Source organism: Chenopodium album, chromosome 19 (genome assembly GCF_948465745.1).
Source record: "Chenopodium album chromosome 19, dcCheAlbu1.1, whole genome shotgun sequence".
Lineage (NCBI taxonomy): Eukaryota > Viridiplantae > Streptophyta > Magnoliopsida > Caryophyllales > Amaranthaceae > Chenopodium > Chenopodium album.
Genome location: NC_137852.1, coordinates 11,950,157 through 11,965,000, shown reverse-complemented (window position 1 = coordinate 11,965,000; position 14,844 = coordinate 11,950,157).

Sequence of the window (14,844 nt, the reverse complement as noted above, 5' to 3'; positions counted from 1 at the left end):
TTGTTAAAAAAAAGGGAGGTTTTTTTTTTTTTTTTTTTTTTTAAATTTTTTTTTAGCTTTTTGACCAATTTTGGTGGATTGTACAATAAAATTAGCAAATATGATGTTAATCGTTCCATATCCATTACATTCATATTTTGCTGTTTGTTCATATACGTTGCTTTTACGTCCATATATATGTGCTGTATGAAGTAATAATTTGTGTATAAACTTTATCAAGTATTTTGGTATGAAATAATAATTGATTTGGATGTTGTGTATTTCCTTCTTTTGCTGTTTAATACTTCGTATATAATTATAGACCAACTACTAAACACCTTCAAGAAACTTCTGAACATCCACCAGAAACTTATAATTAGACACTAAAAGCAACACAAAAGCCTCCATAAACTTCATATAAACCCCTACAATTTTCTGATAAGCCACCAAAAAAACACTGAACCAAACTCAAAAACCTTTGAACCCATAAAAAAAAACTACTCCGTAATTGACAAGGAAAAAATAGGCACAATCCTATTTTTCGACAAAACTCTCACACCATTTTCGACAATGCCATGCTAAACAAGAAATCAAACAAATCACAGGTAGGCCGTGTTTGATTATCCTTACATGGACCCCTTACGAGTTACTATTGGAGTCTTTGATCTCTATATTTCAGGTTATGAAGTCGACGGCTTCTTATACATGGATCAAAAGGTGGTGTCTGAGCTACCTGGATCGCGCTTTATCACATTCCATTCCTTTCAGGAATGTGTAAAGAGCATGTAGATAGGCTAACTTCGGGGTTTAAGAACTTTATATTGTCACCAATGTTCATCCAGAGTCATCATCAAAGGTGTCATACTTTCTCACATTTAGTTAGGGAATCAACGCGTTGACATTGAACCGTGGAGTGATATTAAGATGGAACTCACTCCACGAGATGCTTTCTTTGCAAACAAGAAAAAGGTGGACATCAAAGACGCCCGTTGGAAAGATATGTGGAGAATCGATAAGTCCATTTCCACCTGGTGTTCCGATAATCACATCGGGTGAAGTGATCTCTCTGAAAGAGTGATACAAATTTTACAGCAATGTAAAAAAGCTGATGGTACTACACTTGTTGGAGCTTCTGATCCTCTTTTGTCTTCAATGCTTATATGTGATATTTAAAAGTATGATTTAACTCACATAGTTTCTTTTACATGATTTATTATCATTGTAGAGATTACTACTGTTTATTTGTTCAAGATGATAGTGAACTCAAGCTAAGAGGAGGCATGTATTATTTGATATCTTCAATTGTTTTATTGTAAGATTTTGTTCTTCAATGTTTTTTTCATCACATTGCTCATCCAAAAAAAGTTGGTGGTAAACATGTTGCTCATATATATTCAGTTTGATTTATATGTACTTTGTATGTGTTTTGGATAGGAGAATGCTCGTATTAGGAAAGAGTGTGTTAGAAAAAATCATCTTAGAATGAGCTTGTTGAAATTTGACCTTTAGTTATAAGTCTGAAAGCCTAAGAGCTAACCAACTGTTATAGCCTCCTACCTCAAGTTCACATTTAAATTGGGTCATGTTTGAGACTATTTTAATTAAATCAATCGTAGACTAGGTGCCGTAAAAGTAATTATATTATATGAGTAAAATTGATTAACCTATTCAAACTTGCATCAAATGATAAGAGGGGGCTAGGTATGAGGTATGACTGACCTATGAGGCTATGACCCTAATATTATAAGGTTAATTTAAATGGGTTAAATACTTCTAGCCCAGTGAAGTATTTTGTGATATCGAAGCAAGTTATGATCGTAGCCATTATATTTGTCTCAAATAGAAAGCTAGAAATGTTGAAGATTAGTTTGGAAAAATTAGAAGTTAAGAACAACATCACTGATCTATATTGGAATTTGGAAGTCTAGAAGAAGGTTCAATAATGAATGTAAAAAGAAAGGTAGAATATCTTTTGGAGTATCTTTGGTTAAATTAGTTTCCTAATTCTATCTTATTAGGGTATTCTTGTATTATATATTGGCTATGACCGTCATTAATGCAGATTAAGCAATTGAGTTTATTCAATTTAGCATACATGAACTACTTTGGTATTTTTTAAATTATTGATAGATATTATTTTCTAGATAATATTTGTCGGATACACTTGTATATATTTTGTATAATTATCTTATTAGATTCCTAACGTGATTAGGAATCGCCTTGTAACATTATATAAAGTGATCAATGGTACACACTCCAATTTGAGGAGTTTTCCCGAAATCTAACATGGTATCACAGCTTTAGGTTACGATCCTAGATTTTATTTATTTATTTTTTTTCTTGCTTCCGCTACTTCATACTGCCGCCCACCTCCCTTTACTGGTTCTTTTCCTTAGCTTACACCCATGGCTAAAGATGGCGACACCCCCCCTCCTCCATCGCCAAAACCACCAGTAAATGAGTTTCACCCGGCCCTCGCGGTCAATAATATTAAAACTGCGATCCCGATTACACTAGACTACACAAACGTTCATTATTTTACTTGGGTAGAATTGTTTGAGAACCATGCTTGTGCATACAACGTTATTGACCATATTGATCCCGAAACTCCGAAACCCACTGACATCTCCGATGCCTTATGGACTCGTTTGGATGCAATAGTTAAACACTGGATTTATGGTACAATTTTCGTTGATCTTCTCAACACTGTGTTGTCTAGGAAAGCTACTGCTCAGCAAATTTGGGACCGTATCAAGGAAATTTTTCAAGATAACAAGAGTACAAGGGCGGTATACCTCGAAAATCAATTTAACACTCTTCATCTTGATAATTTTGCCAATGTCACTGCCTTCTGTCAGCAATTGAAAAGCATAGCCGATCAATTAGCTAATGTTGATCAACCGGTTTCCGATCAAAAACTAGTTCTTCGCTTGGTTGCGGGCTTGAACAAAACGGACTTCGACACGGTGGCTACCATGATAGCTCAGACCGAACCGCTGCCCTCGTTCAACACAGCTCGATCCCGTCTTCTTTTGGAAGAAACACGGCGCAATTATGACTCCTCGCCTCCTCCATCCTCGTTTGTTGCTCACCACCAATCGGGACAGCAAACGGACTCTGCACAGCAGCAGCCGCAGCAGACGATCGCCGGCAGGGGCGGTGGCACCTCCGGGAAGGGCCGCGGCGGTGGCAGCAAGGGTCGTGGAAAAGGCCGAGGCAAACCCGGTGGTCGTGGTACTCCAGCAACCCCGCAACAGCAACAGAACAATCAACAACAACAAAATTGGCAATCTCAGCCCAATCCTATTGGGCAGCCTAATTGGGCCCAACAGCAGCAATGACCCAATCAGCATCAGGCCTGGCCACAGCAGCAAACGTGGGCTACTCCTCCTGCACCGTTCCCCACAGCAGCTCCTTATCAACCAAGGCCGATTCTAAGTAGGCCACCTCAGCAGGCCTACTCTGTGGGGCCGTCCACATATGGCCCACCGATGAGTCCAACCGAGCTAGGCAGTGCGTATTCATCAATGAGTTTATCAACTCCGGAGAATGGATGGTACATGGATTCGGGTGCAACGTCTCACATGACAAACAATCCCGGTACTCTTCTTCCCCTTTTTAATTTAAGCACTAATAATCATATTTTAGTCGGCAATGGGCATCGCATTCCAATTACTGGTTATGGTCATACTTCCCTTCGAAATAATAACCTTAGGCTCAATAATGTTCTACTTGCACCACAAATTATCAAAAATTTAATTTCTGTGCGTAAATTTACCTCTGATAATTCGGTGTCTATTGAATTTGACCCTAATGGTTTTTCTGTGAAGGATCTTCGTACGGGGAGGGTAATAACGAGATGCAATAGTGCCGAGGACCTTTATCCAGTCACAACCCATATTCCAAGCACATGTCTAGCCACATCTCTCACTGCAGTCAACCCGTGGCATGATCGTCTAGGACATCCCGGGCCTTCCTCTTTACAGTTTCTTAGGAGCAATAATTTTATTTCTTGTAATAAGGAGCACGACCCCTCATTTTGCAATTCTTGTCAAATAGGAAAACATGTTAGACTTCCGTTTTATGATTCTAATAATAATACTGTTTCTGCCTTTGACATTATTCATGCTGATTTGTGGACCTCTCCAATTCGGAGTATTAATGGTCATAAATATTATTTGGTTCTACTTGATGATTTTACACATTATGTTTGGGCTATCCCTCTTGCTTCTAAATCTCAAGCCTTCCAATCATTCTTACATTTTCGACAATATGTACAAACACAATTTGAACGTCCTGTTAAATGCTTTCAAAGTGACCACGGTCGCGAATTTGACAACGACCCCTTCAAAAAATTTTGCCTTGACAATGGATTGGTCTTTAGATTTTCTTGCCCACACACTTCATCTCAAAATGGGAAAGCCGAACGGATGATTAGAACTTTATTATTTCATGCTTGCTTGCCCCCTTCTTATTGGTCACATGCTCTAGAGACGGCCATTTATCTTCTTAATATTTTGCCAACTAAATCTCTAAAACACATGACCCCGGCTCAAGCTTTGTTTCGTAAAAACCCATCATATGACCATCTGCGGGTTTTTGGTTGTCTTTGTTTTCCTAATCTTTCCGCAACTGCTCCACATAAACTTGCTCCTAGGTCCACTCCTTGTGTTTTCTTAGGGTACCCTTCTAACCATCGGGGTTATAAATGTCTAGATCTTACAACTCGAAAAATCATCATATCTCGACATGTCACTTTCGATGAGTCTTCCTTTCCCTTTAAAAACTTGGAGAAATTTTAGCTTAAGGACTATGATTTTTTGGGGTTTGATGACCGGTCTCCTCTCCTAACCCATTTCATGCTTCAGCAGCAGCCTAAGCCCAATCATCAAACTCACCCCACACCTCAAAGTCCACCAAACACAAACCCACAACCATTGGGCGTTGGATTACCAGCGGCCCAACCAGATCGTGGCAGCCCAGGCCCAGCGGGCGCTGGAAATCCAACGGCCCAGCCAGACCGTGGCAGCCCACGTCCAGCAGGCGCTGGATCACCAGCGGCCCAAGGCCGTTCCTCCCCTTCTGCTGGACTTCTTTCCCCCTTTTCGGCCCAACCTCACCAAAACACTCCTAGCCCACCTACTTCCACCTCAAATCGCCAATCAGCCATGCTATTTCGACCCAACCTTCTTTCCTCACCTCAAATGCAGACGAGATCTCGTCATGGCATTTCTAAACCAAATCCAAAATATGCCCATTTGACCATTGAGCATAAATCCCCATTACCCAAAAATCACAAACAAGCTTTGCAAGACCATAATTGGAATGCCGCAATGTTTGATGAATATAGTGCTTTAATTAAAACGGGGACTTGGGATTTGGTACCTAGACCTATGGGGGTGAATGTGGTTAATTGCATGTGGCTTTTTAAGCATAAATACAAGTCTAATGGTGACCTTGAAAGGCACAAAGCTCGTCTTGTATGTGATGGCAGGTCGCAGGAAGTTGGCGTTGATTGTGATGAGACATTTAGTCCGGTTGTTAAACCGGCAACTATTCGCACAGTACTCAGTTTAGCCATGGCTAAAAAGTGGTCCATTCATCAGTTAGATGTTAAAAATGCTTTTCTGCATGGTGACTTACAGGAAACAGTTTATATGCATCAACCTCCTGGTTTCTATGATCGGAGTAAACCTGATTATGTATGTCGTCTTCGCAAGGCTCTATATGGTTTGAAACAAGCCCCCCGGGCTTGGTATCAACGTTTTGCGAATTTTTTGATCAAGTTGGGGTTCGTCATTGCTAAGAGTGACACTTCTCTTTTCACTTTTCGGCAAGGGAATGACTTGGCATATTTACTGCTTTATGTTGATGATATTATTTTAGTCACTTCTTCTGACAGGTTGCGCACGGAAATTATTTCTAGTTTACAGATGGAATTTCCTATGTCTGACCTAGGGCCATTGAGTTACTTTTTGGGGATTGCAGTTACTCGCACACCCAACTATATGTTATTGTCTCAGCAGAAGTATGCACAGGAAATATTAGAGCGTGCAGGTATGAGTTCCTGTAAACCTGCCGCCACTCCAGTCGACGCTAAGTCTAAACTTAGTGCGAATTCGGGTTCTCCGTTCCGGGATCCTACTTTGTATCGCAGTCTTGCAGGCGCACTTCATTATCTTACTTTTACTCGTCCAGATATTGCTTATGCGGTACAACAGGTGTATTTATTCATGCATGATCCCAGGGAGCCGCATTTTGATGCGTTAAAACGCATTCTGCGTTATATTCAGGGTACTATTGATCACGGTTTACATTTATATCCTTCTGCTCCTACTCGCTTGATTACTTATACTGACGCTGACTGGGGGGGTTGTCCAGACACCCGTCGTTCCACATCGGGTTATTGTTGTTTTCTTGGGGACAACCTCGTTTCTTGGTCAGCAAAGCGTCAGCCCACTTTGTCTAAATCAAGTGCAGAGGCGGAGTATCGAGGCGTTGCAAATGTGGTTTCTGAAGCTTGTTGGCTTCGTAATTTATTATTGGAGCTTCACTGTCCCCTTCGACAGGCTACCATCGTTTATTGTGATAATGTCAGTGCAATCTATCTCTCTAGTAACCCGGTTCATCACCAACGCACCAAGCATGTGGAATTGGACATCCACTTTGTTCGGGAAAAGGTAGCGTTGGGTGAAGTTCGGGTTCTACATGTGCCTTCACGTTTTCAGTTTGCGGACATCTTCACTAAGGGATTATCAAGGGAGCTATTTTTAGACTTCAGATCCAGTCTCTGCGTACGTCCTCCTACCGCTTCGACTGTGGGGGTGTGATAGATATTATTTTCTAGATAATATTTGTCGGATATACTTGTATATATTTTGTATAATTATCTTATTAGATTCCTAACGTGATTAGGAATCGCCTTGTAACATTATATAAAGTGATCAATGGTACACACTCCAATTTGAGGAGTTTTCCCGAAATCTAACAATTATCATTCTCCATAATTTTCTCCAAAACACAAAAAGTTAGAGACGCTCAAAATCAAATCTTACTCTTTTAAGTTTTTTTAATATGGACAAAAAGTCTTCTTAAATTATTTTCCCACTACCCTTGATTTGCAAAGATTGATGAACCAATGAACAATGCACACGTCGTGAGCTTTTGCATGGTCAACCTTTCAATAATAAACTTCCCATGATTTCCTTGCGTTATCTCGCATTTTTTCTGTATTTAAACAACTAAAACAAGTAATCAACTCATTTACATCATCCAAATGTTGAAATACAATGTGCAATGTTTCATCACATTTTTCTTCCCTCTAATACATCCATACAGGCTAAGTAGAGAGTACACCGTACCAAAAACCGAGCTCGAGTCTATTTCGTGATTATTCTGAAGGGTAGTCGTTGTTACACTCACACCGATTAGAACATAACCCGAATACGAGTCGATCCGTAACAACTCGTATCCGATCCGCGATCCATTTCCATTGTTTGTGCTTGAAACTTTGAATGTTGCATTATTTGCTTTTGTTATTTTTCTAATTTGTGTTATTTATATGGCTTCAATTTGATTCTTTACTTAGGCTATGATGGATCAAGCTTTTTCACGTATTAATCCAAAAATACTCTGCAATTTGGAGGTAATCCCTACCTTATAAAAAGTAGAAACATACTCTTATGAATAGTGTAATGCCAATTTTACCTTTTAAAATGTGTATTTACATACATACCCTCATTAATATGTAGATGCTATTTTAATGAATAGTGTTTAGACAACTATACCCTCTAAAATATTTATGTACTTTTATGCTTCCATAAATGTTAGTTGTCTTGAACATTTATACCACTTAAATATAGTTGATTGTATATTTTCTCTTATTGTTTTTTTTTTATTTAGGAAAAATTTCTCTTATTGTTAATTTAACTAATTTTGTGATTTAAAAGCCAAACCAAAAAAACCTTCAAGATATGGCTAGCTATGACGCGCGCATCGCGCGTATTAGCTACCCTAGTTTAAGAAAATTTGATGGCCTTGATAAAGCTAAGATACGTTATTTTGAAAAATGACGTATAATATTTTTTATTTTTTTATTTTACAGGAGTGTAATAGCCATGAGCCAAAGAACATAAATCAAAAGGACGATATCTTGAAAGGGGTAAGGATAATTTCTTAGTTTTAACTTTTAAAAATGATGTATGTGCTCTTAAGAATGTGAAATTTTCTATATTATACCACTTCCTCTTCTTGATAGATACATTCTTCAAAGTTGACACACAAATAAATAAAAAGGTGAGAGTTTGGAGTAAATTATGTTATTTTCTACGGAGTGCTAACCTATAACCGTAGCATGTACAATATAATAATTTCATACATAAATTTTGCAAATAAAAAAAAAAAGGAAGGGATATGATCTTATATTCATATGAATCATATGATGTATCCATTGTGAAGCATATTCTAAAAAGATAACCAATTGAGAAATGGAGGAAGTAAGGAACTATTATTTTTTTTAATCATGTAAACTCCATAATAATACTCCTTCATTAAATACTTGCTTCATCAAATAATATAAATATGGAGCTAGTGGGTTTGGTGGAAGAATTAAAAATTGTAAAAAAAACAAAAATAGTGGAGGGAATTAAAGGAGAGAAAATATGGAATTACTATTATTGTGTCCACTTGATGAGAGAAATTAATTAAATATTGTAAAACCTTTCTAAATAACAAAATTGAACAAGTATTTAAAAACGGCTGAACAAAGAAAGTGGAGCAAGTATTTTAAAATGGATAGGTATCAATACTTACACTATGTGGTTTTAATATTTAAATTATCTCACTTATATCTTTAAATTTTAAAATTAATTAATTCACTTAAAATAATACTCCACATATAACTAAAGTTTAACACTTAAAAAAACGAAGGAAATCAATATACCTATACTAAAGGCGAAATCAGAATTAACACTTGTCATAACCTGGTTAAAAATTTTCCCTCCAAAAGTTTTTTTTTTTTTTTTTTTTTTTTTTTTTTTTTTTTTTTTTCCAAAGCTTCTTAGAGAAGTATTTAATTTAATACTTACTTTACAATAATATTTCTTTTCTATTTGGCAAGTATATTCATTCTTACACATTCAACAAAGATTTATATATTTATTTATCATATGACGGGAACAAAGTCATATAATACAATAATGTAATATTATCTATAACTTTGTAATGTAATCCATGGTTATTTTTATTAGTCGTGCATGCATTTCTTCCTCTGTTTTCTTTAAAGATTTAAAAAAATTGTAATTACAGAACTTTCATCCTATTTTGCAATTTGATATTATTTTTATAGTAAAACAATTGTATTAAACTAATGATAAATATTGAAATTACCGTGCATGGCACGGGATCTAACCTAGTATGAGATAAAACCGAAGAATTATAAGAATATGCCGCAGATCGTGAATATGCCTAGAAAACGACTGGAGTGGAGTCAAACACACATTGAGTGTAAAAAAATGTTGCACATGACTTTTCTAATAAATCATCCCAAACCTCATTAAACAACCTCCACATTGTCTAAGAAACACGCTGTCGACACATGGCCACATGGAGTAACGTATATATATGCATATTTCCATACACCTAAACGTTATAGAAACGTAAAATTAATAAAATATATAATAAGACAAATCTAATAAGATCTCACATTATTATATTAATTCGTATCTTTTATAGATTACACAAATTTTTATATACGGCTTGTTGTATCGTACCGCAGGGGTTACTTGAGTATCCCGATCATGGGTTACTTGAGTTTTCGGGGTTATTTGAGTTTCTTGGACATGGGTTACTTGAATTTTTCGAGGTTGCTTGAGTTTTTCGGTTAGGGATTACTCGAGCATCTGGGGTTACTTGAGTTTCTCGGTCAGGGGTTACTCGAGTTTTTCGATCAAGGGTTACTTGAGTTTTTCGGTCATGGGTTACTCGAGTCACAACTTTTTGTTTGCGGCTTGACTAAGAAACTCGAGTAACCCCTGAGAAACTCGAGTAACCCCTGACTGAGTAACTCTTAACTGAGTGAACCCCTCGAGTAACCTGTCCGAACTCCTCAAGTAACCTCCGACCGACTAAGTCAAGTAACCCATGACTGAAAAAGTCAAGTCATCTCTGACTGAAAAATTAGGGAACTCCTAACCAAAATAAATAAAAAAAACTTCGGGTAACCTCTGCCACATAGTGTGGCCTGGCCTGCTGCACCAAAATTAAAAGTTAATGTGTAGATTAATGGTAATTTATGATCAAACTTTCAAAATTTGACCTAAAATATAACAATGGGACAAAATTAAGGGATAGGGGAGACTTCATATAGAATAGTAGGGAGATAATAAAAACATGCGTTGGCATACGTGATAATAAAAATGGATGGAGTAGTACAACAAATTCAGACATAAATTAAACATCAGCAGATAATAATATGATTACTTCCTCTATAATTTTTAGTTGACACATTTCTATTATCACGCTTGCCAACACATGTTTTTAACAATTAATATCTTTAATCATCAACGTTATAAAATAATAAAAAGTACATAATAATAAAATATAAATTGAAATGATTCAAATATATAATTAAGACCGTACATGAATATGTATTATTGTATCTATAAACCACAAAATAAAGTCAAAGCGTGTTGTGTTAATAGCTTAAAACTCAAACGGTGTCAACTTAAAAGACGGAGGAAGTATGAGAGTAATTGTTAGCATCAACAATATTAACTGTGAGTCAAGGTTCGCCTAGCTGCTGGGATCGGAGGCTCTCTTTCTACAGTTCTACCCTTGTGAGAGGAGTTTGATTCTCACCCCAAGCAAGTAGTTCCCCAATTCCACCCTACTTGCAAGGAAATTTTCCTTACCTATAAAAAAAAAATTAAAAAGAAATTAAGGACAATAACTACTTCTAATGTACATTTTTCCCATTAAGTAAGTGGACTCAGATTTGGATGATATCCAAATGAAATTATTGAATATGTAATTAATATTAATAATTAATAATCTATTAACTAATACTAAAACAAAAGTTCGCTGACATCATACACCCCCCTCCCTGTCCTACGTGTCACTTCCACAATAAAAATTTTCCCGCCATTTTGTTGTATGATGTCATCACCTATTATTTTATTTTTTTTATAAAAAAAACTACAAGTTGCACTATAATTACGTAGATGATAAAATTTGTTTTGGTTGCTGCTTATAATCACGTAGCTAGCTATCTATCAAAGTATAAAAAAGCTACAAGTTGCACACTATAATTACGTAGATGATTAAATTTGTTTTGGTTGCCGCCTATAATCACGTAGCTAGCTATCTATCAAAGTAGTGTATATTGTTCTAAATTCAAGTATTATACACTATTAGATAATTAGATAACATCCATAAACTAAAATTTGTGAGGATAAGTGTAAATAATAATAATTATCCTATGAATATGAAACTTAATCTAATGCACGTTGATCATGTGGAGCATTTGCTAATATGTATTTAAACGTTGCAACTTTTTCCAAAATTGTGTGTGTCTTATGTATTTGAAGGTATCAAAATATTTGTCTTCCACATTTCAATTAGCAATTTAAATTTACTCATATTGATGTCAATTATTATCATTATTATGCGGTATTTATTAACTATTACTAAAACAAAACTTTGTTGATGTCATCACTGTTCATATATCACTCTCATAATAAAAATTTTCCCGCCTAAATGCATGATGATGTCATCATCTTTTTGTTTTTTTAGCTATTATATTACAAATACAGCCTATCAATTTATCCTTAAACATTGAAATAATTTTAAGTTGTACACTAACAAATAGACTTATACATTAAAATATGTATCAGGCAAAGTTGAACAGGTATTATATCATAATTTTGATAAAAATTTAAAATTTTCAAAATACAGATATTTTGTACAAGGTGCATATTCTTATTTATATTTATCCTTTTTTTTTTAAAAAAAATGTACAAATTATAAAAAATAAATTTTATATAAACCGTGCATCGCACGGGTTCTAACCTAGTATAATACTAAAATAGACACCAGGAATAACACGTGTCAATTCCTGGTGTAGTTTTTTTCCTTCCAAAAAACACTCCTTCCTCTTTTGATAAAATCTTCTGTGAGAATCTTTGTATAATTTAAGTATCATATATAATACATTATTTCAAATCTTTTATATGTATGTTTTGATAATAAATATATTTCCTTAAAATTATTATTTTATTTCTACTCTGTATAACAAATCTTCATACATCATATTTCATTCCTTCAAATGATTAATATATTTCAAATAAGATAATTTAATAACAATATTAAAATGATGAATCCATTAAAAATAATAAATTCGTTACATAAATTGTTGTTATTTTTATTATTAAAATTAGATGGGAATTTTGATTTTTTTATAATTCTTTAATTCTTCTTTAATTGGTTTCTTGCCTAATTCTAATACAAATAGCCTAACAACAAAATTAAAGGAGTTTAAAACATAACGTAACATTATAAATACTTTATCTATGAATGTAATCATATAAAAAAATTTGATTGATTAATTAAAATTTCATTCTTTTTATTTGTAACTCCATTACTTTCATATATTATCATATTTTAGGTAAAAATTTAACCAAATATCAAATCGAGGTTATTAATTATTCTTGCCTATTAACGGCCTGTTCACATTACTAAACTGAGCCGATCTGAACCGAATTGATTGGAGCTAAATTGAACTGAAGTGAACTGAATTGAATATATTATGGAGAAGGAAATTAGGAACTGAATTGAATGAAATGATTAGAGCTAAATTGAACTGAACTGAAATTAAGCTGAAGTGAACAACATAGTTTTAAATACTTATTTAGTAAATAAAAAGAAAATTGATACTAGTTTATTATTGAACTTTTAAAACATACATATGGTCTAACATGTAGTTTTAATATACTAATTTGTCTTTCAAAAAAAAAAAAAAAATAATACTTATTTGTCTAATCGACTCTTTTGTTATATTTTTCATGTTTCATATTATTCTACATGCAAAATAAGAATATAATAAATATATTATAGTTGTTGTTTACCCATGTTATTTTCATTATAATTTTTTTTTCTTTTATTGAATAAAAGTAGTTAAATTAACGTATATGGCACGGGAGCTAATCTAGTTAGCTCATTATTTATCAAACGTCGTATTGAAAATTTGAAATGTCTCCTTTAACATACAGTTTTATCGCGTTGATGCTTCAACTTGGTGTAACTCCCCTCCATTAGTGAATACTTTGAAAGCAGTCGCTGAACAAAATGTTGCAAGTTTTCTTTTCCCGGGTCATACACAAGGTCAAGCAATTCCATTGTCAATGTCTGAACTCATTGGTCATAAACCCTTTCTTTATGACATATCTGAGGTAGACAACCTTTCTACTCCGAAAGGCGCTATCTTGGAAGCACAGAAGCAAGCAGCCGAGGTTTTTGGGGCGTCGAAAACGTGGTTTCTTGTAGGAGGTACAACTTGTGGAATCCATGCTGCAATTATGGGTGCTTGTAATCCTGGAGATGCCCTAATTCTCCCTCGTAATTCTCACATTTCGACGATATCTGCCATGGTGTTCTCTGGATTGGTTCCTAAGTATATCCTTCCTGAATATGATTTTGATTGGGATATATCTACCGTCGTCAACCCGTCTCAGGCAAGTTTGAAATCATATTTTCATCTACTTTAATTGCTATTCCTGTCGTTTCATTTTATTTGCTCCACTTTGACCCGAAATTGTCGCATGAATTAATCAAATGGGGCAAATAAAATGAGACTCGTACAATATTTTTTTTAGCATGTAAAATTACATATATGCTCATGGCTTTTTAAGTTACGACCATAAAAATAAACAGAGCTTTTTCAGTGCGGCAGGCCACATGGTGCGGCAAGGTTACTTGTATTCTGGGTTACTTGTTTCTGGAGTTACTTGTATTCTGAGGTTACTTGTATGTGTTACCTGTATTCTGGGGTTACTTGTAGCAACCACTGACCAAAACCAGTAACTCTCATACAAGTAACACCTACAAGTAACCCCTAACCAAAACCAGTAACACCCATACAAGTAACCTCAGAATACAGGTAACACCTACAAGTAATCCATGACAAAACCAGTAACACCCATACAAGTAACCCCAAAATACAAGTAACACCTACAATAACACCATACAAGTACCCTGCCGCACCATGTGGCCAGCCGCATACAAAAATTTGTAAAAAATAAAAGTTATAATGGAAACTAAGCCTAAATAATTATTGCTTCAAAAATGAATCAGTGTACATTTTACAATAATAAAGACCACCTCCAAATTATTTAGAATTAGACATCTCATTGACTTTGTACATTTATATTTTGATTTTGACCTGTTTTGTTACTAATTTGTACTCCATATAAAACAAATACTAGTAAATAAAAGTTAAATTACTATCAATGTATATTTTTAAAATATTGAATTTTAATAATCAAAGAGATTAATCTATACTTCTATATTAAAAAGCGTTCCCAAAACATAATAATTTCCATATGTCACCTTTTTTAAGTTCGACATGTCATCAATATGCGCCATATGTCATAATAAACATGACATGTCACTTTCCCATGTATTAGGTTTGCATCTAAAAATTGCAAATAACATGACTTAAACTCAAGACCAACAAGTCTTAAGTTAAGAGTCTTACCATCTTAGCCATATATTATTTGTGTTTTATTATTCAACAAAATTATAGTTAACTTAGATAAGTTAATTTGTATCTTATTATACTATTTGTTTCCATTATGTAATGAATGAGTTTGA